Below are 26,113 nucleotides of genomic sequence, written 5' to 3'. Positions count from 1 at the left end.
CTGTATGACGCAGCGAAACGCGTAGAGCCTGATCCAGAGCTTATTCAGTCAAGCTGCAGCTGACTGGAAGCGAAGACCAAAAGACTCCAGACGTTTGTGCTCTCCAGTGATCCCCCTCTCGGCGCCTCGCAGTCCATTGCCATCTGATGCGACCAGATACCACCTGGAAGTGACGTCAGACGCCATTTGGCGACGGCAGCACTAGGAACAGAGGAGGACGGGGAGACAGCACAGCGGGCGCACAGAGCGCAAAAGATACCTTTATGTGTCTGACATTTGTGTACTGAATGTGAGTACATGTCCTACAATTTCACTGATCATAAAACTCTGTTCTTTGCAAGCTATACTATTGGCCGTTTCTTCTGCTCTTCTTTTATATATATTCTATGGGAAACCGAGCTACACCATCCCTGGAGTAACCCTCAGAAGGGAAGATCAAGAGGGGATAAAAGTCCTACCCAAAGAAAACCTCATCACCATATCACTATCTGACAGAGTCAGAGAAAAGCGAATTTACCCTATATTTTGCTGTAAGTAGGTTCTCCCCCAGAGCTAAGATTCACGTATATTTCTTTATTATTGAATCACAATACTGCACAATAATTGTTTGTATATGTTTTTTATTCACATGTTGTTTTCCTGACTGGGTCGCTCACTTTCCACAACTAATCACGACTGTACTTGTGGGAAATCCGAGCATATTTCCCTGGAAGGTTTGAGAAGTACCCTGTCGGGTAACATCATTTAATTGCACTGTATTACACTTTATAATTTATTAGAAAGCTGTGGCGCCTAGGCAAGTCATTTAGTATATGAGTATACCTAGTATGACATAACAAAATATATATATATAGTATGTAAATTAATAAACAAATAATAAAATGATCAAAAAACATCGTGAAAGACAGACATGCACAGAATGTATAAATAGTACATATCGTGCATGTACATAGTCCACTCAGTTAATCTGACCACTCGAGATAAAAAAGGTATCTCCCTTTATAATTGCATATAAAAATACAAATTACAGTACAATTCCTCAGAACCATATTATATTGAGAAACATACAAATATAATTTCAACAATCAAACGAAAATGAAATCAAATAAAAACACAGTAAGAAAGCCTTATTACCAAATATTGAACCCTATAAGGAGGGCAATTCCCATATTAACATATGCCTAACAATTAAGCACAGTACATATATTATTTGAGTCCATAAGCCAGAACAAAGCAAGGTGTCAAGAGGAAGTAAACTACAGTATGATGTAAATGAACAAAGTGGGATATTATGTGCTTATAAATAAGTGTGTAAGTGTGAGTATAGACAGATCTTTTTAAATACTACTATATTGAAGATCAAATGTATTACTACCATTATGTGAATATTTCTAGTGGTGATGGAACTAAGTCCAAGTGTTGGATATATGTGACTCACATTCACATGTATATAATTATTAATAATGATAATTTGTGTACAGTTTATATTAAATATGATAAATACTATGTGTGTGACCCCATACCAATAAGTGAATAGTGAGTGAACTGAAAATGTGTGGTCCCAACTCCGGTCCAGGAGAGGGTGAGGGGGGGGGCAAAGGACTGGGAAGATGGAGAGGAATGGGGGTGTGGGGGGGGGGCAATGGACTGGGAATACGGAGAGGATTGGGGGTGGGGGGGGGGGAGGGGATGGGGTTCATGGCAAAGGAAAGGGGAGGATAGGGAAGGGATCTATGATGTCCCAAGGAGAGATCCAGACAAAGGATGGTGGAGAGCAAAGGAAGTCTAACAGGAAGAGGCGTCCGAGCATCATTAAACAAAGGTACTCACATCCAGGCATTCATTAAGTCCACCCGGGCTTAGGGTGCCCAAACGGTGGATCCAAAAAGTTTCCCGCCTGCATAGAGTCTTGAACCGATCACCGCCAAGGGTATTTGGTGAGATGGTCTCAATTCCCATTACTCTCATAGTTTTAGGGTCTTGTTGGTGGAATGTTTTATAATGCCTGGACAGACTATGGTTGTTGAGACCCTTAATCACATTTCTCCTGTGTTCCAAAAATCGCGTTCCAAGAGTCCTAGTAGTACGTCCAACATATTTTAAATTACACCCACACTGGATGATATATACAACGTACGTGCTAAGACAATTAATGGAACTTTTAATTGGATGAGTGGTCCTTCTAATAGAGGAACTGACCTGAGTCTGGCTAAGGAGATGCCTGCAAGTAATACATCGGCTACGACCGCATAGGTGGTTGCCTGGTGGGCCCTTTTGGAACTTGTCAGTAGTGGAAGTGGAAGAGGACCTACGTCTAGTGGGAGCTAAGATGCTTTTAATGCTTCTAGCCTTTCTGTATGTCACAGTAGCCCTATCGGGCAAAGTAGGTCCCAAATGGGGGTCACACTTGAGAACTGACCAGTGATCATTCAAGATCCTATTTAAGGCTTTAAATGACTGGTTATAATCAGTAACAAACCTTAATGTCGATGCCTCTATCCCTGAATGTACTGCTGGTGTATCGTAGCCAAGACGAATCCCCTTGTGTTGTTTCTTTTTTGACTGATTCAGTAAGGTAGATCTGTCGGATGCACTGACCTTGTCAAAAGAGTCGGAAATCAATACTGGATCATACCCTTTAGAGAGGAACTTAGTTCCTAATGATATATATATATATATATATATATATATATATATATATATATATATATATATATATATATATATATATATATATATATATATATATATATAATGATATATGTAATTTTATATATATATATATATATATATATATATATGTAATGAGATATATATTTAAATGCATTTAGAACTTAACATTACAATATGTACTGGATTTTAAAGATTATTATAATGTACTGTATGTCAAAGATTAACAGTATTTAGATATACTATATTTAAACTACTATACATCAGTACTTTATTTTGTTATAGCATTATTTAAGCTCTAAAAGCAGCTTAATTTCAAGATTGATATACTGTATATGATACTGTACTGTACTGTATGTCAGATATTGATATATATTTAAATGCCTTTTCAAATTTATGTACAGTACACTGTTGAACTGTACTACTGTAAGTGTGTAAACAGTAAAACATGAACACAACAAAAAATTATATGTAAAGAATTACATTTTTTATTTTTATGGATAATAAAGTGATGCATAGCTTCCCGACCGCTACTTATTTTCCTGGGCCCTACCAGTGTAAGTCCTGCTAGTTGCAGGCAGTTGATGGGTTAAATCCTTCAGAAAGGCCTTTGCAGTTTTAGATCAATTTTATGTATCAAAGGGCGGGCCTAGCAACAACCACAAAGTGTCAGCCTGAGGGAAGGATACTGATTGGGTCACCTGCTGTATGTGATGACCTATCAGTATTCAGACCTGCTCTGTAAGGGGGCGGGGTTACAAGCACCTGCTCTGGGTTGATTCTGGCACTTTTTCAGAAGTGAGCCAGTCTGTCTCCCCTCCACCTGAAGAGTGGGAGTGTGTGAGTGTTATCATGAGCACTACCAGAGATAAGAATCTGGATGGGGCCTGCAAGGTCTTATCCCTAAAGAAGGGCTGTATAGTCTGGCTGACTTCTGCTGTACTGAATAAAAAAACAGTTGCACCATAATCCATTGTGGTTACTGACTGGACCAGAACATAGTGTCAGTATGGACCATCCTGCAAACACAGGACCCATGCTGCTGGAGGCGCTGACCATGAGTGAAGAATCCTGAAAGCCTGTCCTGATGATTCCCGACACCACCGCGGAAGAGCTCAGCCCTCCTGTCACCTCACAGGTATGCACCACACCACCACTAATATGGAGTAGCAGACTGTCATTGGAGACCAGGCCAAATACACCTTTATATTTAAGGGATCAGTCACAGGACAAAACAGGCAGTAAAATAAATTGCGGTTTATTCGTATAAGACTCGGAAACACACAAAAATACAAAAAACAGATAATATACACTTACTGGGGTCTGGGGAATGAAATCTAGACCTTTCCTAGCTGCAAGGCGCCTGCTTCAGCAAACGCTTACCTTGATAGGACCCTTGTTCTGATCTCTTGGACCGGAATCCAGGCGGCTGGCTAGGCCTGTCCTCCGCCATGCTTCTCTGTGGGAATAGCTCTTTCACTCAGAAGCACAGGTGAGAGGCACAGCAGCAGTGTGTCTTCACATCAGGAAAACAGGCAGGCGAAAAAGAGAGAGAGAGCTGCTTCACTGCACGCTCTTATATGGGCTGGCTTGCCTACCTAAGACACTGAGGGGCGTGATAGCCAATTACAACAGGGATTGAGATTGTGTATTCTCTCATAGGAGGAAAAGATTCAAACCTTTACCAATGGAAATCGTGCTTATGAGTTTTGACATACAGGGCTGTTTTTAGCTAGTCCCATACCTCCTGATGTCAAAGCTCCTACCAGTCTGGAGGGAACAAAGACAGATATCCTGTAAACCAAATGGTTCCCCTCCCCTTGGCCATGTGCACAAACCTACAGATGAGACCACAAGTATTCTAAAGCTTGCCTTAAACTAGCGCGGTTACATTCTGGGTATGTGCTGGGTGTAACCTGGCTAGTTTAAGGCAAGTTTAAGGCATTTATGCATTGAATAATGACCCATAGGATTATCACAGCAGGGGTCCCTGGCAGTCCCATGCAGTTTTAATGGGACTGCCAGTGACCCCTGCTGTTAATCTGATGGGCCATTAATCAATGCAGAAATGCTGTATCTAGTTTAAGGCAAGTTTAAGGCATGTATCCAGCATCTACCTGGGTGTACCTGGATCTTTTTGGCGATTGCCACTGGTTTGTGTTAGAATAACCGTGGGCACTACAGTACCTGGTTTTGCAAAGGGAATCCAATTACTTGAGCCTTTTACTTTGAAATGCTAATTACCATGTGGCTGACTTTTGTCACCAAACTGTTTTTTTTCCCCACAGGAAAAACACAAAATGCATTGTAGTTTTAAAACACAGCAAAACTAACATTTAGACACAAGAGCTTGCACTTATAATGTGGGGGTTCTAAAACCTTCTCTAAGACACCAGCACTAATACCTTGCTGGCAGGCAATAAAGGTTAAAATATCCCCCTTTTCCCTCATGTTCCAGAAGTCTCTGCCCTGCAGCTATTTCTCATAAGAGGCCACCCATACAAGGCAACCCACTTATAAGCTTGCACAGGCAGCTACGGACCCATGAGTCAAAGGGAATACACATAGAATGCATTAACTAGCCTACTGGGCTTACACAGTTAACTCCACACACACAGTTCCTAGCGTAAAACCCTATGGGGGACAGCATAAGGGGAACAAAATTACAGGGCAACACAGTAAGGTACAATATTAGACCCAAGAGCTGACACTCAGATCTTGCCATATGGTTTCAGTGGCAACCAGCCGGGCTCCACCTTTATTAATGAAGGCCGGTTATGACCTACCGTCACACATACCAAATCTCACTTAGGGTGGGGTTCCAAGGGCTACAATTGGAGGTGCTGCTGAGATTGTTATTCTCACAGGACAGTCTTTTGCAGCAGCAGAGCAGTGGGACTGATGGACTTATGTGTTTGTGCATCACACACTGTTACATGCTTCCCCCTACTATTAAGGAATAGGGAGCAGTTCCCTGAAGCTTCCCAAGGGAGCCTGCTACCCATCCACTGGGAAAGAAATGAAGGGGGGAACCTCTCCTTGAGGCTTTACCAGTGAGGGGTTACCCACTGTGGCAATGGGGGGTTAATCAGGCCCTTAATAAAGTTATTATGCCTGGCTGATAAACCCAAACTCGCATTGGGAATGAAGGGGTTAAAAGTATATGCATGACACTTATGTATTTGCCCCTGTCCCAGCCTTCTTACCCCCAGTTTCCAGCCTATTCCCTGCCTGCAATAATAGAATTACATACAAAGTGTGCTATAAGGTTTTCAGGCACAAGATGGTGTTGTGAGCGTTGAAGCCAGTGCTGATTGAGGAAGCGTGGCTGTACGGGAGGTCTGTTTGAAGGTATCCATTTTCAAGCACTCGACCTCGTAACCGCAAGTTCAATTGAATAAGTGGCTTGCGGTTAGATTTGATGTGGTTTCCCACCAGAATGTATCCATGCCTTGTTAGCTCGCGGAAAGGAGGAAAGTCTATTGCCGTGGGAAGTCGGTCAATTGACGTGAGAACTAGGTGAACTTGTTATCTCACCAGAGCGCCTTTCAATTAAGCGGGCTAACTCGCGAACGGAGAAAGCTAGCACCCTGAATTTTGGTGTGCAAGTCCAAGTAAAGAAACCACTAACACACATATACAAATTACAGTTGTGAAACCCCCAGAAGATAATGTTTGAATAAAGTGTAAAATACAGTAAGTTTTAAAATGTACAGGCAGGAACAGTTTTTTCTGTGAGAGCGGGAAAAATCCTATGGCATGTAAATTTGCCAGGGGTAAATAAGCTGAGTGTATTCTCCTTCCTGCAAAGAGACCCCGCTAAGTCGGAGCCTCTGAGTGCCAGATCCCGGCATGAGCATGATCCATTCACACCTTGGAGCCAAACCCCAGACTAAGGGTCACCAGATAAGGGGTGTACCATAGGTATGCTAAACCACATGGGTGTCAAGCTGACACTTGCGCTGCAAATAGGAAAAGCCTTTTTAACCTGTTTTGCAAACTACGGGCAAATCGGAGATTGGTGGGTTAAACGTTCCCATGGAGGGGATTGGGCATGCATGGTATAGATAGGTCTGTGAAACTATAAAACTGCCCGCCGAGCTATCCCCTGTGTGATTCATGATGTAACCAAACTTTGCACAAGATTCTTTTCGAGTACAGCGGTAGCGATTCCAGGATGCAAGGGGTTAATAACATTGCAACCAAGGATTTACCGCAAACTCAGGAATTCGTTAGCCCTGGTGACTCCCTAACGAATTCTTATGAACTACTACAAACTTTCTTCATTTGGCGGAGATATTAGATCGTCAACTTGCGATCTAGCCAAACAGACTTTATATCAGTGACTGCATTTCTTGCGCTTTCTTGCAAAGGACAATTTATTTTGTTTTCCCATCCCAGTAAGTGTTGTATTAATTGTATTCTGAAGCTGTCGTGTGTGAATGGGACAAGCATTGTGTATACTGTGGAGTTTTTAATTATTAAAGGCTTACATTTGATAATGTCTTCAGCGAGCAAGGTCAATTTACAATGGATGACTATTTTGGCCAATCTTTTTATTTAGTTTTTAAACATCTGCAAATTGACTACACACAGCTAATTGGTTGCCCTGTGCAAAGGGATTAACTTTTGCCATCTGGCAGAAACACGCAAAACTGCACCCAAACAAATCACAATCACATTAATCTCGGAAAATCAACAACAGTAAACATGCGTGTTATTGACAGCCTTCACGGAAGATTAACGAGTGAATGCCGCGTGGAATACAGCAGACTTTACAAAACGGCACAGAGAAATAATCGAATAATGTCCGCTGCATCTGTAGAGTCCATTAGTGATTTTGATAGCAGCCCTCGGTGGATCTGACCCAAACTGTTCAATACAGATGTTGCTTTGGGGATCTCATGTAATTCTACTACATAACCACAGGCCAGAAATACTAAAACAGCTCATAAAGCACAATGAGTACCGGTACCCATTAAGAAATTTGCACAGGGCTATTTATGGTTGCCAAACATAGACCAGGAAAAAGAGCATGGGGTTCACTGGTGTGAAAGCTACCAAATGTGTCAGCATACACCACCCAAGGCACGTGGGTGCTGTCTGAGTGACTCCACTGACCCTAGGTTTGAGACCATGTGGATTATACTGGGTCATTTATGGGAAAGATGTTCCTAGTCATTGTTGATGACTAGTCCAAGTTGGTTGAGGTGCATCCGATGGTATCAGCTACAGCAGAAGCCTCCATTGATAAACTGACTTCCTGTTTTCGGTTACCTGAGATAATGATAACTGACAGTGGACACAGTTCACAAAAGCAGTATTTGAGGAGTGAATGCAAATAAATGGCATTATTAAACCACAGGTGCGCCGACGAGTATTCTAAAACTTGCCTTAAACTTGCGTTGGAAAATCTGGGGCTATCAACAACAAGATCCAGATACATGCTGGGTACATGCTGGGTATATGCTGCAACATTTCAGTGACATTTCTGCAGAGACAAATAGCCCATCCGTTTAAAACAGCAGGGGTCCCTGGCATCCCATTCAGTTTGAATGGGACTGCCAGGGACCCCCACTGTTAATCCGATGGGCCATTAGTCTGACTGCAGAAATGTCACTGAAATGTTGCAGCATGTACCCAGCATGTACTCAGCATGTAATAGCGTATTTGTGATGGTGCTCAACAGTGCTGGGACTATGTTGAAGGAGGGGAGTACACTGGGTGATAATAATATTTTACAATGGCACTGTCCCTTTAATTGGGCATAAGGTACCCTGAAGGTAGGAGTGGGTTGCCAAAGACAGCCCTCTCTTTCCTCATTGGGTAGCCCCAGGTTTAGTACTCACTGAATCTTCTTTCTTCTCCAGTCTCCCCTCCAGAGCGTGCAGCTGTATTAGGGTGTAGATCCAAAGCCAGGGTGTGCAGCGCACAGCAATAAGGAGGAGCAGGTCTTGCAGAAAAATAGTCCTTTATTTAATTCATGGTGTGGGACAACAGCAAACCTTCAACGCGTTTCGTTCAAGGAACTTTATCAAGAAGTTGATAAAGTTCCTTGAACGAAACGCGTTGAAGGTTTGCTGTTGTCCCACACCATGAATTAAATAAAGGACTATTTTTCTGCAAGACCTGCTCCTCCTTATTGCTGTGCGCTGCACACCCTGGCTTTGGATGTACCCAGCATGTACCTGGGTCTTGTTGGTGATTGCCCCAGATTTGTTTTAGAATACTCGTCGGCACTACAGTACGCACTATCATCCAGCTTCCAATGGTCTTAATGAAAAGGCTGTGCAGACTATGAAGGAGTACATAAAGAGGATGACTAGAAGAAGTGTGGGGTTCTTTTCAAATATTGCATGACACCACATACAGTACTACAAAAGGGAAGTCCCCTACAGAATTGCTGATTCCCCAGAAACTATGAACACATCTTGAAAACCCCATCCTGATTAAATATCCAAAGTGGAAAAGAGGCAGCAAATACAAAGCTATACCGTGATGCTCATCCTAAACTACTGTATGAAGATTAAATGTAGATAGAGTATTTGTTGGTTACCAGGTGTCATTGTAAAGCAGATTGGATCACTGGCATTTGTTCTTGAACTGAATAATGGAATAAGTATTTGTAAACACTATAATCAGCTAAGGTCCCTGTTGCCTGAGGATTATCCAGAAAATAAGCTACAGTACATGAAGGATATTATCAACCAGACAGAATAGTCCAGGCCTGCAAAACTCGTAAAATGATAAGGGCCAAACTGCTACGAGGAAAAAAAAATTGGGCCGCACGGGCCGCACGGGTAAAATCATCATTATCTCCATCATCATCTCTCCTCCAGCACCTCATCATCATCATCATGATCATCATCATCATCCTCATATCTCCCCCAGCACCCATCATCGTCATATCTTCCCCAGCACCCTTCATCATCATCCTCATATCTCCCCCAGAACCCGTCACTATCAACTTTTGCGATACTTCCCATTATCTCTCATACCCCCATCTCTCCCCCTCACCCACACATAATACTCCCCCTCCACATCAAACACACAATACCCCCTGCACAGCACACACATCACCCCCCCTGCACCTCACATCCCTGTCCCCCCTTGCACCTCACATTGCTCTCCCCCCTTGCACCTCACATCACTATCCCCCCTGCACCTCACATCACTCTCCCCCCTGCACCTCACATCACTCTCCCCCCTTGCACCTCACATCACTCTCCCCCTTGCACCTCACATCACTCTCCCCCCATACACCTCAAATCACCGCCCATACAACTCAAATCACCGCCCATGCAACTCAAATCACCCCCCTTGCACCTCCAATGACCCCCCCTGCACCTCAAATCACCCCCATGCACCTCAAATCACCACCCATGCACCTCAAATCACCACCCATGCACCTCAAATAACCCCCCATGCACCTCCAATGACCCCCCCTGCACCTCCAATCACCCCCTTGCACCTCCAATCACCCCCTTGCACCTCCAATCACCCCCCTTGCACCTCAAATCACCCACTTGCACCTCCAATGACCCCCCCTGCACCTCAAATCACCCCCATGCACCTCAAATCACCACCCATGCACCTCAAATCACCACCCATGCACCTCAAATAACCCCCCATGCACCTCCAATGACCCCCCTGCACCTCCAATCACCCCCTTGCACCTCCAATCACCCCCCTTGCACCTCAAATCACCCCCTTGCACCTCCAATCACCCCCCTTGCACCTCCAATCACCCCCTTGCACCTCCAATCACCCCCCTTGTACCTCAGATCACCCCCCTTGCACCTCAAATTACCCCCCATGCACCTCAAATCACCCCCCTTGCACCTCCAATGACCCCCCCTGCACCTCCAATCACCCCTTTGCACCTCACATCACCTATCACCCTCCCCCCCTGCACCTCACATCACCCATCGCCCTCTCCCCCCTGAACTTCCCATCACCCTCCCCCCCTGCACCTCACATCACCCATCACCCTCTCCCCCCCTGCACCTCACATCACCCACAGGGCTGCAAACAGAAATCATGGGGCCCGCGACAAATGAAAGGAGCAGCCCCCCCCACAAACCCATAGCGCACCTACCACAAAAAAATATCTTTTAGCGCGCAACTTTTACTTAACTGTTTTCTTATTGTGATGCAGAAAAAAAACATTACATCTCCCCCTCCTCATACCTCACCCCTCCCCTCCTCATACCTCCCCCCCTCTGTCTCCCTTCTCACCCTCTCCCTCCTCCCACCCTCTCCCTTCTGCCCCCCTCTCTCCCTTCTGCCCCCCCCTCTCTCCCTTCTGCCCCCCCCCTCTCTCCCTTCTGCCCCCCCCCCCCTCTCTCCCTTCTGCCCCCCCTCTCTCTCCCTTCTCCCCCCCTCTCTCCCTTCTTCCCCCCTCTCTCTCTCCCTTCTGCCTCCTCTCTCCCTTCTGCCTCCTCTCTCTCCCCCCTCTCCCTCTCCCCCCACCCCTTCTCCCCCACCACACCACTCTGTTTGCCCCCCCCACCAGCAGCCCGTTTTACACCCCCACCCCTGCACCAGCCCGTTTTTCACACCCACCCATGCACCAGCCCGTTTTTCACCCCCACCCCCACCCCCCACCAGCCCGTTTTTCACCCCCCCACCAGCCCATTTTTCACTCCCCCCCCACCCCTGCAGCAGCCCGACACACACACACACACACTCACACACCTCTTAGATCAGCACATCCTCTCTCCCCGGTACTAAGCCATGCTCCCGGCATGCTCTGACCTCCCCGGCATCCTGCTATTGAAAAAAACAAAACTCACGGCTGCCGCGTCCTCCTCATGCTGCTGCTGCTCCCGCGCACCGCAAAACCCGGGAGGGGGGGAGGGAGAGGGAGAGAGGGGGGGGAGAGAGGGAGTGATGAATCGCCGCCATTTTTTTAAACTTTTTTTTTTAACTTTTTTTTTTTTTACATTTATTTATTTAATTAACTGGCGCCTGGCCGGAGTCATCGCGGGCTGCACAGAGAGGCCAGGCGGGCCGCATGCAGCCCGCGGGCCGTATGTTGTGCAGGCCTGGAATAGACCATACATACAGTACATGGAGGTGCGGGAGAATACTACCATCAATTGGGTATAGGGTACAGTGGAACACGATTTTCAGATGTGCCTACAGTAGGTCAGACCAAGCGTTAATGTAGTTTCTTTTTACTAGTTTTGTGCAAGATCAAATACACAAAATGTTTGTCTATTTAAAAAAAAAAACTTGAACCATCTGCAAAAGCAATTAAGTTAATAAAAACATTATTTTACTTCTCTTCAGAAATTATCACAAAAAAGCAATTATGCAATGGAAATTGCACTTTGGTAAAGGAATGCAGAACATATTAAGTATATATAATGTTTAAGGCAGAATCATGGCTTTTTATGCATTAATTTTAGCCCATAGTAAAATATACAATGGAAGCCATCTGGCAACGTGTTCTTTTATTGATAGAAGTGACTGCATATTTTGATGAATAATGAAAAAGTTTCTATAAACCTTACATATTTCTAGTTATTTAAGGTTTGCAATGGACCATTTAAATCTCCAGTCCTGAAAATGGAAACTTGTAAAGAAAGGTACTGTAATATATTTTATTTGCTAAAAAATGTTTTAGCTGTCCTGACAACATTCCATATACTTTTTCTAAAAGAGCAAGGTCGTGTGTTTTTTTGGCTTTACTACAAATAGAACTTGTTGCAATTAGAGACTGTTTATTTGTTTGCCTTTTATTCATAACTAATGTAACAAGCTCTAGTGGAATCAAATGAGTTAATTTCCCATTCTCTAAATATTTTACCATCCAGTAAGAGTCTAAAGAGAGTGGTTTAAAAAGGTAAAAAGGATAAAAAAAATTTGCAGGTTCCATTGTATAGAAGGAGGAAAAACTGTGGATGATATTCCAGACTAGGAGTCACAACAATGCTACCCCAAAGGCAAGTCAAGACCACAATGTAGAGAACTGATGTTACCTACCACAGCCTTAGTTGAACCCACCTCTGCTTGCTTAAAGACTGTATAACAAAGTTTATTTTCTGCAGCTCCTTATGGATGGTCGTCAAACCACAGATACCGTAGCACTACCAGGAGGGTCTTACACTAATATCCTTATTTACTCTTTATTTTTGTCTGATTTAAGTGACATCAAAATATGAAACAATGTAAGCATAATAATGGACAATGCTTTAGTCTTTCTCTAAGGTTATGATGGGATACTGTACATGTATATACTATTAAGCTACCGTAATTTACCGTACAAACCAACCAGACATTCATCTTACAAGTCTGAATTTATTTATTATTTATTTATTTATAAAATATTTTACCAGGAAGTAATACATTGAGAGTTACCTCTCGTTTTCAAGTATGTCCGGGGCACAGAGTAAAACAAATAATACATGGTTACAAGTACAGTTACATAAATGAACAGGGTATACATTATATACAAAACATTGCGTGCACAGTTAAAGAAAATATATATTATGAGCGTATGAAACAGTTACAGACCAGGTTAAAATGTGAGACAGCCTTAGATTTGAAAGAACTTAAACTGGTGGTGGATGTGAGAGTCTCTGGTAGGTTGTTCCAGTTTTGGGGTGCATGGTAGGAGAAGGAGGAACGTCCGGATACTTTGTTGAGCCTTGGGACCATGAACAGTCTTTTGGAGTCTGATCTCAGGTGATAAGTGCTGCAAGTGGTAGGGGTGAGGGGTGTGAATAACACAAGCACTGATGTAGCAAGTTCCAAAGTGCTATAAAGTTGGAAGGGTAATTGTAGTCTGTTCAAATAAAGTAATATGTTCCCATATATCTTTGAAAAAACTAAAATCCCCCTGCCTCTTTGCAAGTCAAGTTGAAATGATCAGATACTCTAAAAGCATTTGGATACTCAACCTGAAATAGTTGGACATCAAACGATGTTGCATCAATGTCACGGTAGTTTACAGGGTTATAATATACGCCAAATAACTGGGTTGAATTGAACGCGACTGTGATATGATAAAGAAAGTTTATTCCTTCAAAGAAGGTGAGCACACAAGATTGGACAAATAACAAAATGGAATATATACACTTACGTGGGGATGGGACAATGAAGTAATCAGGATTCAGATTAGCAATTCATCAGGCATCAGGTATCATTCAGATTAAATAACGAAGAACACTGGGCATAGCGTTTACCATCGTTTTTATGTGATTTGGGCTCTATACCCTAACATTGGGTCTCAGGTATTGATTAACAATTATCTGTACCCTATTACCTTTTTGCCAGCTAACGTGGGAAGCACTTTGGTACCTGCCCCCAGGTAGCTTGCACATGCTCCCACTCCCTTAGTCAGGCTCCCATTTTCCTAACCCCACTCAAAAGAGTTGGCATCGCTAAGTCTTCCAGATGGGGATCTGAGCCGGGGAAACCTGACTAAAGGTGTGAATTATGGCACTTCATGTGAAAGGCCATATCCTGCTTTCTCTCCACCCTGTATATACAAACCGGGGGGATGAGCCTTTGATCAGTGGCCTTTGTGGAGATATACTATCACCCTCTGACCATTAACATACTGTATGGGCCAGTAGTTTTCGCGGGGTTTACACCAGGCATAAAATACAGTGAGTTCACAATATTTTATATACATAATAATATTCCGTTCGGTTGGGCCGAGCGGGCTACAAATTGCCATACCTTCATGCCGGAGGGGATTCTACATGGTGGCCAATTTTCAGCTCGCTGGGACCCACCGAACCGGAGATAACAATATATCATTTAAACACCACATGTCAGACATATTGCATTTCTCCGCCATTGGAGTCAATGGCAGAACCACATTTTAAACAGTTACCCATACTCCGTTTAGTTGATCGGAGAGGGCTGGAAATTTCCATGCAATCATGCCGGAGCTTGGACTGCATGGCGGCCAAATCCCAGCCCTCTAGTCCTTACCGAATCGGAGATAGGGGTTTTAGGTTTTCGCACTTTCGCACTTGGTGTTTTAAAACCAGGCGGCTTTTCTCCGCCATTGCGGTCAATGGGGCGACCCTCATGGCGGCCACAACCCTTTCCCGTGGCCATCGCCCGTCGGACCCAGTTGAGTAAGGAGGTTCCCCTGAGCTAGGGGCAAAAAGAAGTGGACCGCTAACTGCCTAGGACCAGAGTTACAATTTTAATATGAATGAACTTGGCCGTGACCAAGTTCCCACGCCTATTTAGCGATCAAAAGCTCTTTCATTGAAATTGTATCCGCTTTCGGAGATTCCGGTTTGGCCGGCAGCCAACTCCTTCTTGGAGAGCGGACTCGAGGAATTCCCATTGAATGGCATCACGCCATTCACTTCAATGGAGAAATTCCGCTCATCCTCTCGGGCGCCATCTGCTGATCTTCTTTGAAATCTCCATAGACTTGCATTGAGCTCCAATGGCGACCACTGGGACGGGCTGCAAACGGGATTAAAAAGGCGGGAAGGGGAACAAAGGGCCATAAACATATTAACACCATTAACCCTTTCCCTCCCGACCTGATCCCAGTGTAAGTGTTTGGTGCATGCACTGTAAGGGGAGAAATACATGTAACCAGGGGGAAACACATTTTGCACTGAGGCAGGGGCATAAAAACACAAATAAACATTATTACAGTTAACCCCTCGCCTCCCATAAGATGGTGGGGGTGGCCAGCTGGGGTGTAACCCCTTTATTACTGGGCCAACCCCCTCTCCACCGCTACAATAAAGTATTGTCATTCTTATGAATTTACATTCCCATTGGATGAAAAAAAATAATGTCCCACAGGACTCGTGGTTTAAGAAAGACTGACTTATAATAACATGTTTTTCATATACTGTACATAGGTTTTAAACAGATTTTCCATTTATGACTTACTATTGTTGATCAGATGGAAATTACCCAAATATAAGGCTACAATCCCAGCTGCTTTAATTTTTTTACACCCCTTTTCTTAAAAGGATGGAAACTAGGGGGTCCCAGGAAATGAATTGCAGAGATAAGATACTTACTGTGATGATGAAGGGGTAACTAGGCCAATAATAAAGGTAATATGCCCGGCTGAGTGCCCCTGAGCCATATTGGGGAATTGTAAATTGTAAGCTCTGCAACCCAGTAATGGCATGAACATTGTAATTTCAATATAAATGTATGTGGGTCTCCCACCAGGTATAAGGTGGAGAGACGAATGTAATTTCTAAATATAAAAGGTATTTCTGTTGCAGTGTTTTCCTGTAACTGCGCAAAGGAAAAATGGTTTAAAAACCCAGCACCTAGCAGCATAGCAGGCGGCTTTTTGCTAACTTTCGCTAGGAAGCTCCTAGCGCAGTGAAATTTGTTGTGAGCACTGTTCGGGTAAAATCAGGAAATATCATATCGTGCAATTTTTATAAAGTTATATAAAAATTGTTGAATTAAAGTCCCCTTATTTTAATTGTGCCAACATGATAGGCATATTGGGATTTTCATCTAACATGCCAGACAGCAGAAACCCTTAATTTGTAATTACTGTCGTTTAGAATGTATGGCAGGAAATTCCTGCAAGGTAATGGCGCATATTCTGCCCTGGACTTCTAAGACACCCCGCTGGCATCCTGCCAGGATGTCTGAAAAAGTCCGGAGTTGAAAGGCTCCGACCTACTAAGGTGTGAAGTGGGGAAGTGTAACTCAAGTATCCCCATCTTAGTAAATGTCTGGGCAAAGGGGCCAGATGTCCGGCCAGCTCAGACAAAATGTCGCCAGGTAAGGGGTCCGAGTCTGGTATGCTAAGCGGCAAAGTTGCGAGGTTCGCGCATGTCCTTTGCAAAATAAGAAGCACATCTGCCAGGCTTTGCAAATTATTGGCAACTCCGGGATAGGTGGAGAATATTATTCCCACAGAATAGAACCTGAGATTCATCATGTAAGGAGATTCACCAAGTATCAAGATTCATGCAAGTTCGTAACATCGTAACAAGATTTAAGAGTTCGTAAGAACTAAGGTTTCCAGATCCAATACCACAGCGGCAGAATGAAGGAAGCAGCTTCGGTGGAGTAACAGCGGTTGCGAGAGGCGCCACTGACCAAAGACTATTTCCAGCTCTATTTGCGCACAGCTCCCGCTCCTGGGAAATTGTGCCTAGAGACTTTTTTTCCAAAAATTTCATTTTGGGAACAAGATTTTTCGTTTGCCCCGTCCCAGTAAGTGAATTTTCAGTGTAATTGTAAACCAATGTGTGTGTGTTTATTCTGTAAATAAATCACAATTTATTTTATCTCTTCGCTTTGCTCAATTAAAGGATTCGGGAATTAATGTGTTAAAAGTGCTGGTCTCCCGTGACGCTTACTGGTATAGGCACAGACATTCTTCCCCTCTTGTGAAAATCCTTTTGTGTTTTCAATTTCCAATAGAATGCCACAATGTCTTCAATTTGCAACTTCCTGTTGGCCCACATGGTGCAGAGGATTTTAAAACCAGTAAGTTACAACTGCACCTTTACCAGTAAGAATCTGGGAAACTCTGTATACTCTGGTACCAGGAGATGAATAGCACTATTTTTCCCTGGTTCATATACTGTGTATATAGGGGGTCAAACAGGCAGGATTGCTGCTTTCAGTTTTCTTGTTAGCCAAATATATTGTGCTAGTAGTGGAAAGAAAATAAGTCTACAGTAGAATAGGGGTTCACAAATTGAACCACTTGGTGGTGCCTGATAACTTAGTGGTGGTTCCTGAAGATCTCCATAACTCACACCAGATAGCTCTCATCTACAAGCAAGGAAAATTCAATATATTTTTACTCATGTAATGGTAATATAAAATGCACTTACAAAATGGAGGAGAAATATAGGCAGTAGGACCACCAAGGGTCAATTTAAGTATTCAAAGCCATCCTGGAGTTCGCACCATTTACCCCCTCTCTTGTCTCTCCTCTCACATGCAGATTGTATTGTATTGTATGTCTAGATGAGCGACGTTACTTCCAGAAATGGCTGCAGTTTACTCTACACCATGGAGCTACGAGGATGGAGAAGTAGACAATTTCTATAGATGGGAGGTCCACTGCTCTCCTGGCAAAGTGCCCAACACATTTCATTCATGTGGAACTTGCTCAGGGGATATTTAACTATGCCCCATATATTAAAGCCGCTGAGGAAGTTCCACATGAACAAAATGCCCCAGGCACTTTACCAGGAGAGTAGTGGACCTAACACCTATAGGAATTCTCTACTTCTCCAGCCTCGTAGCTCAGAGTGATCTGCAGTGTCAGCCATTTCCAAAAGTGACGTCACTCGCGTGCGTGCACGTGGGAGGAAAGGCAAGAGAGGGGGTGGACGGCGCAAACTCCAGGAGGGCTTTGAAAATTTACATGGATCCTGGGTTGTAGAGACCAACCCATACCTCGATACGAATCCTGAAGTGTAGAATTGTAAGATCCAGGTCCAAGGTCAGGGCAGGACAAGGTGGGTTGATTGACGTCACTGTTCCAGGGTCAGGGCTGGACAGGCAGAGTAGTGGGGGTCACAGTTGCAAGGTCAGGGCTTCAGAAAGCAGGTTGATCCCAGTCACAGGCTGGGGTTGGCAACAGGGAGAAACAAGGCAGGCAGGATAAAGCGGACAAAATAAGGCTACAGCAGGAGTCCAGCAAAACAGAACCTTGCACAGACAAGGAAGAGAGGGGAATGAAGCCTAAGGCCTGGGACATAGTGATTTAATCAGTGCGGAGGCACGCTGAGGCTCAGGGAAAGCGTTGCTTTACCTGGCCTTACACAGCGCGCCGTCCGTGAGCGTGTCAGGGGCGGGTCTGGGGGCGGGCCAGTGACGTCACAGAGCTGGTTCGCCCTCATTGGGCGAACCGCTCACGTGACCGGCCCTGCGCTCCGGCGAGCGCCAAATTTGAAAACTTCTTGAGACACACGCTTCCCCAAGCGTGCGGCCGTGTGCGTGAGCTCCTGCTAAAGCCGCACTCATTACGGCTGCAGGGGCTCAGTGCCGAGTGTGAGCGCGGCTCAGCACGGCTCAGCCTTGCTCACACCACTATGTCCCAGGCCTTATAAAGGGAACAGGCAGGTGCAGGCAATAGATCCAGAATGAGGCTGATATCCTGCCTCGGCGACCATGTTGTGGGATCCTTATATACATCTCTTTCTCTGAATTAGGATTACCTCCTGTACTGTGTTGAAATAATTTTCTTATTTTAAAGTTTCCATCATATCCCCACTCTACCATCTTTCCTCTATGCTGTACATACAGTTTTAAGCTCCTTTTGTCTTTTCTGTTAAGTTTTAGAATACAGTTAAAATACTGTTAGCTTTGTTTGTCCCAATCAAACAAACATACCAGGTGGATGTTAAATAAAGATCAATAGCAGATGGGCTTAATTTGATTGGAGGGAACCAATGAAACAAACATACCTGTAGATGTTAAATAAAGATCAATAGCAGATGGGCTTAATTTTTATACAGTAGGAGGGTTCCAATCAAACAAACATACCTGTGTGAGGAAATCAGAAATTAGTCCATAGTATTCAGTATGTGTGACGGTAGGGGATAACGAAATAAAAGGTCAAGCCCTGTTTTGGTTCCCCCTGATCCATAATAAGGGTTCAAGAAGAGTCCAGCAACTGTATATGCATAATCTGTACTTTGCGTGAATAAAGTATTTTATGTGTTTTTGCTTTTCCAGGGAAGCCAACAAGCAGGGATTACTAAGGCATTAGTTTCAAGTGGGACGTCACGGAGAAATTGTTGTCAGAATGTGCCTAGCTAGTCGGGGTCTGGAGTTGTCGGTTCCCCTAAAAATGTACCCGAAAATCCTGCTTGGTTCTCGGATACATGTAGGCACATTGTCCCGGCAATATCTCCCCTTGAAAACGCTTGTGCAACTTACCACTAGTGTTCCCTGCTTCAGCACAGCCCAGAAAAGTAAATGGGGCAAAGGGATGCAAAGTGTCCCTGTAACTATAAGGGCTCCCTAGGTTAGGGGGATACCCAGTTAATGCCCAGGTTGCCCATAACCTGTAGTGGGGTTCATAGACACTCCAACCATAAGTATAAGGTTGTGAGGGGACTCTCAAAGTCCAGTCCCAGTCTCTTACATAGCGTGTGGGGAATAAAGGCTAGTAGAAAATAAAGTGCAGCTTCCTATTCTATTCCCCATACCCAGAGACTTAGGATATATTAAAGTATATTTTATTAACATTGTGCTTAATAGTGTATATACTGTTGTGCACTGTATATGAGCTGGGACTTTCAGAACCAATGTTACGACAGGCTACCAGGGATACCAAGTTGGTGCCAGTGAGTCTGCTGAACATCAGAGATGAAAGCCACCGAGGATGCCAGGAGTGTGAAAGCCATTTAGGTAGCAGGGAAGGGCTCAAGTACCCATGTCCTGGGATGAATGGGATGAGTGGATGTCCTGGGCTGCCAATTGTCCCACCAGACTTGGAGAAGACTGACCCAGCAGGTGGCATCTGAATAGCAAGGGGCGGAGGTGACAAAGTTGCGCATGTCTCTTGGTAGATTCAGATTCCCTGCTTACCTGACTTTCCAGACCGTCTTCGTTCAGATTGGCTGTTGAGAAAGATCCCACACTCGGATTGGCTGTAGTATTTTGTGAATGAACTCCTAAAATACTATAAGAAACCCTAAGCCAATGAACGTTGAGATTTTTAGCGCAAGAAGACGGGCAGGCTTTTCAAAGGTGCTCTTTTGCCGAATAGCAAGGCACCGGCTTCAAAAAAGTCTACCCGGAATATTTTCTAAGTCCCACTTTTGGTGCCAGTCAAGCAAAATCAAGTCCTCCGGAGAGAAGGGAGCAGTGGCGCCTGGAACTTCATGCCGATTTGAGTTCCAGGACATTTCTGGCTAAGTCCCGGTCAGGGTAAACTTCTTATTTAGATGTCCCTTCACCTAGGAAAGTCTAATTTTGACCCCCAGTAAGTGTGTATTTTTTATGTAGTTTGGGTTTCACTGTGTGTATGCCTATTCATGCGAACAAATTTACAATTTTTTTAACTGTACCTGATTTGCTCAATGAATGATCCTGGTAAAAAAGTGTAAATGCAAGGTCTCCCGTGACAGTATGCATCCATGTTTAAGGATATTAAAAGATGTAGAGAGCATCCGCAGATAATAACTCCAGTATTAACTCCACAGACACTTTTTGTGACACTTTGGGGTGACACAGCCATATGGCTCACAGCCAAGATAGACTCACTTAAATACTCTAACACACAGCCACTTGACTAACAATTAAGTGAGGGGTATGCCTATTCAGCTCACACCAGGTAGATGTTAAATAAAGATCAATAGCAGATGGGTTTAATTTGATAGCAGGGTTCCAATAAAATAAACATACCAGGTAGATGTTAAATAAAGATCAAAGATGTAGAGAGCATCCAAAGATGATAACTCCAGAGCACTTTATGTGACACTTTGGGGTGACAGAGCCATATGGCTCACAGCCAAGATAGACACTTAAAACCTCAAAAACACAGTCACTTGACTAACATTTAAGGGAGGGTCTGCCTATTCAGCTCATACCAGGTAGATGTTAAATAAAGATCAATAGGAGATGGGCTTATTTTGATAGGAAGGTTCCAATCAAACAAACATACCTGTGTGAGGAAATTAAATAAGAAATTAGTCCATAGTATTCAGTATGCATCCAGTTTTAAGAATGTAAAAAGATGTAGAGAGCATCCGTCCGCAGATGATAACTCCAGTATTAACTCCACAGACATTTTATAAACATAATATACATAAAATGTCGGTGGAGTTAATATCATCTGCGGATACTCTCTACATTCTTAAACTTGGATGCATACTGAATACTATGGTCTAATTTCTAATTTAATTTCCTCACACAGATATGTTTGTTTGATTTGAACCCTCCTATCAAATTAAGCCCATCTGCTATTAATCTTTATTTAACATCTACCTGTGTGTATATATATATATATATATATATATATATATATATATATATATATATGAACAACAAGAAAAGAAAGCGCCCGATCCTAGTGCAACATGAAAAATACACTTTTAATAAAAATAGATTAGGTCCAACATAAATGCACTCACAAACAAAAAATCAATAAAAGCATGTAATGAGTATACTCATTCGCCTCCGTGTGCTGCTATGGCGCCGTTGCTGTATGCTCTCTCTCAAGTAGGATGTCAGCTGCTTCTGCCGTCTTTACTGAGTGCAGGAACTGTGCATGCCTCTGGAGCCGTGACCCGGAAGTGTAACAGTCTCTTTGGTAAACCGGATGCCAGGATCGTGGATGTTTGTCCCCGTACAATGTAATAACGGGCGAGGTACTAAGTCCTTTTAAAGTCCACACCAGGAGATTATCCTGTACCTGTACCTTCGCTGGCTAGCCGCTCTCATAGAGAATAGGGCCCCGGTCTTCCCGCAACCATCTAGTGGAGATCGCTATTGGGGCTCTAACCCGGAAGTGATGGCATGCCCTCTAGCCAAACCGGATGTGTTTTAGCGAATGTATAGCCCCGCTGTTACCTACAGAGAACCGGCACGTTCCAAATGTCCTGGCCGTGTCCAGGCACAGCAGACCAAGTAAAAAAGGCTGCGAATGAGTACTATAATAAAATCTGTTCTAAATACCAGTATAGAATCCTCCCTACGCGTTTCTTCACTCTTAGGGTGATTTCATCAGGGGATGTATGACGGAAGTGCGTCATGCTATTTATACATATGTATGTCAATCAATTAATTTAATGCTTCTAGTGCAACACATGATTGTAATTAATTGCTAATTGCAAAAACGAAGGCAGCAATATATATTTAACATATGAAATCAACCATTCATAGTTGACCATTGTTTTTAACCTAATTGTGAATGTCACATTTGATATAAAATGACAAGAATAAAGGAATTTTATCCATGTCTGTTTGCAATAGATGTTTATGTTTTATGCAATATAAATTAGTAAAGCATTACCCTACTTCAATTTTTTCCCAGATGTTTTTAATTTACTGATAGTACTGGGATATTGGTTAATTTTATTTTATTCTTATAGACTAGGACAATTAAAAATTGCAATTAGACTCTGATGTGGATAATGGCTGGAGGATAGGTGCCAAAGGTGACCACCAATATCTGACATAATATAAAATATATTGGTCTATAGTAAATGATAGATCCTTAATGTCTGGGCAATGCTCCATCATAATTGAATGGTAACATATACCCCAAAACATGGGCTATTTGGATCTATCAATGAAATTGTGATTTGGCAAGATTGATAGGAGAAAAAGATGGTAAAAGATGGAAAAAATTATTATTAGAACAAAACATTGAAAGGTTTCAGATATAGTAATCCTAAAAAGGACGAAATTGTGACCTGTATCTAATGTTGATAATCAACCTCAAATAAAGAAGGATTTTTTGTATTACATTCTATTTACAGACAGAAGGGATATAATAGGTACGATATGTGATATTATTTTAATAAATAAATAAATATCCCCAACATACAGGAAAGAACAGAAGACATTAGTTCGCTTTGACTTTGTATCCAAAAGCCTACTTGTAAACCAAAATGAAAAGTAAATGCACCAATGGCCAGTGTGTCAGCTACTGGACAAGGAATTATTTGTGATCTATCTATAGTGAAATTATATGTTTAACAAGGTTGATAATGTATAATTATTTATTTTCTATACTAGTGATATATGGTGAAAAAATGAATTGTGAGCCAAATTAGTTATTAGTGTGCATATTAATTTAAATTTGAATAATAGATTCAAATATGTGAATAAAATAAAAGTGAATTTTTATTCCAATTATAATTTGGAATGACGAAATATATGATATATTTATATATGTGTGGTGTATTCTATGTGAACTAAATTAAATATAATTATTATAATTAGGGTATACCAATAAATACTATACAATTAATACTATAATGTTGATGTATGTTAGCTGAAAAAAGAAGATCTAGAACAGACCTAGGAGGACACCAATCGGAACAGATATAGAGGGAACAAGTCAAGCATGTTCTATCCAGACATCTATAACGGACCTAGTTGAAGTGCTATTATATGACCGTGCTAATATCTATGCAGTCATTTAAACCGGACGGACTGAGAGTATTTAGAACGTAGATCCAATAGGTTTCACGTAGGTTCAGGCTTTTGTGCCTATCTCCACTCAGTAAGGTGGAATTAATATGTTCTATACCCATTACTTTGAGTGTCTTTGGATCTCGATTATGTTTTAGTTGGTAATGTCGTGACAGGCTATGCGTTTGTAGCCCGTGTATAATGTTCCTACGATGTTCCAGGAACCTAGTGCTCAATGCTCTAGCTGTCCGGCCAATGTATTGTAGCCCACATGGGCATGTGATGGCATAAATCACAAAGTTGGTTAAGCAATTTATATTGCCCTGCACCGGATGGATTACTCCATTGGAAGCAGATGTAATGGAGTTTGATACCTCCAGATGTTTACAAGTGATGCATCTACTACGTTTACACTGAACGTTACCATTTAAGTGATTGCTTTGTTCACAGGCAGTTTCTAAACTTTTCAGTCTACTTGGTGCTAGAATGGATTTAATATTTCTGGCTTTTTTGAAAACCACTGGTGTCTTTATGGGAAGTTGATTTCCAATTATGGGATCATTTCTCAATATATTCCAATGAGAGTTTAAAATGGATTTTATTTTAGAGAAAGAATTATTATATTGAGTAATGAATGAGGGTACCTCAGATTGGTGTTCCCTAGTATTTTCTACTCTTTTATTGATCCCCATATTTGCTTTACTCTTATCCAACAATGTGTTCCTTTCCAATGTTCCTACCTGTTGAAACGTGTTCTTAATGATATCCTTATCATATCCCTTATTGATAAATCTATTGACTAGGATATCCCCCTGGGCCAGATAGTCCGAGTCCAGAGAACAATTTCTCCGGACCCTTAAAAACTGGCCCCGGGGGATATTCTCCAGCCATCTACCATAATGGTTGCTGTTATTATGTATATATCCATTAGCTGCCACTTTTTTGAAAAAAGTTTTTGTGATGATCTTATTGTCACTATTTACACTGAGCTCCAGATCTAAGAATGTAATGGTGGTATTATTTATTTCAGATGTAAATTTTAGACCCATATTGTTGTCATTGAATGTGGAAAAGATGTCTAAAAGTTCATGTTCGGCACCGTCCCACACAAATAGCAGGTCATCAATGAAACGGCCATAGAACACGAGTCCAGCCCCCAGTCTCGCATTCCCCCACACATGGTTGCTCTCCCACAGCCCCATGTATAGGTTTGCGTAACTGGGGGCAAACTTCGTGCCCATGGCCGTTCCACAGATTTGCAGATAGTACAAATCCTCAAATAAAAAATAATTATGTTCTAAAATAAATCTAATAACTTTCAGAATGAACTCTCTTTGTATATGATCTAACTTGGTGTCTGTCTCTAGTATTTGATTAATCGCCTCTATACCTTTAACATGATTAATACAGGTATATAAAGAGGCCACGTCACACGTGGCCCAAATATATGTAGACTTCCAGGTGATATGTGAAATCAAGTCGATGACGTGCAGCGTGTCCCTAATATGTGACCTTAATTTTGCCACAATGGGTTGTAGGTAGTAATCTACATACTGGGACACGCTAGACGTCATTGACTCGACACCCGATACTATGGGTCTTCCTGGAGGTGTATTTATGTCTTTATGTATTTTCGGTATATGGTAGAATACCGGTGTTCTTGGATGGCGTTTATAGAGGAATTCAAATTCTGATTTGCTAATTATACTCTGCATTTGTGCATCTAACAATAAAGTTTTTAACTGTAATTGGTATTCAATTAGAGGGTCTCCATCTAGTGTGATATAGTGGGTCTTGTCATCCAATTGGCGATACGCTTCTATTATATAAGTCTCCCTATTTAGCAGAACTACTCCACCCCCTTTGTCCGCTTGTCTTATAACTATATTTTTATTTTTTTTTATTTTGGCTCATTTCCTCTAGAGCCCGTTGTTCATTTGGATGGAGATTTTTCCTTTTTAAAGTAGATTTTTCTTCACACATTTTCTCAAAGTCTCGTAGGACTAGGGTATAGAATGTTTCTATAAATCCACCTTTGGATAAGTAGGGAAAAAAAGTGGATCTTGGGACAAATGGGGAATGTACAATAGTAGAATCAATATGTACCAAGGCTTCATCATTTATAGTGGCCATTGGCTCCAATGGATCCTGCGTAAAATGTTGGGTAAAAATATCAAGGTCTGGAACTGTGGTTTTATTGTCGGAATCTACAATCCTATTAGTGCCAGTTGGCATCCGTATATTCAGATTTTGTGACTGCACAGATAGCTGGGATGTCATAAGTCTAATACACTCTTTTTCTTGTGAATTGAATAGCACTTCTTTTTCTTTGCTTTTAATGGCAAAATGCCTCATAAGGGTG

The sequence above is a fragment of the Ascaphus truei genome, chromosome 1 (assembly GCF_040206685.1).
Source record: "Ascaphus truei isolate aAscTru1 chromosome 1, aAscTru1.hap1, whole genome shotgun sequence".
NCBI lineage: Eukaryota > Metazoa > Chordata > Amphibia > Anura > Ascaphidae > Ascaphus > Ascaphus truei.
This window is presented reverse-complemented; position numbering follows the sequence as displayed.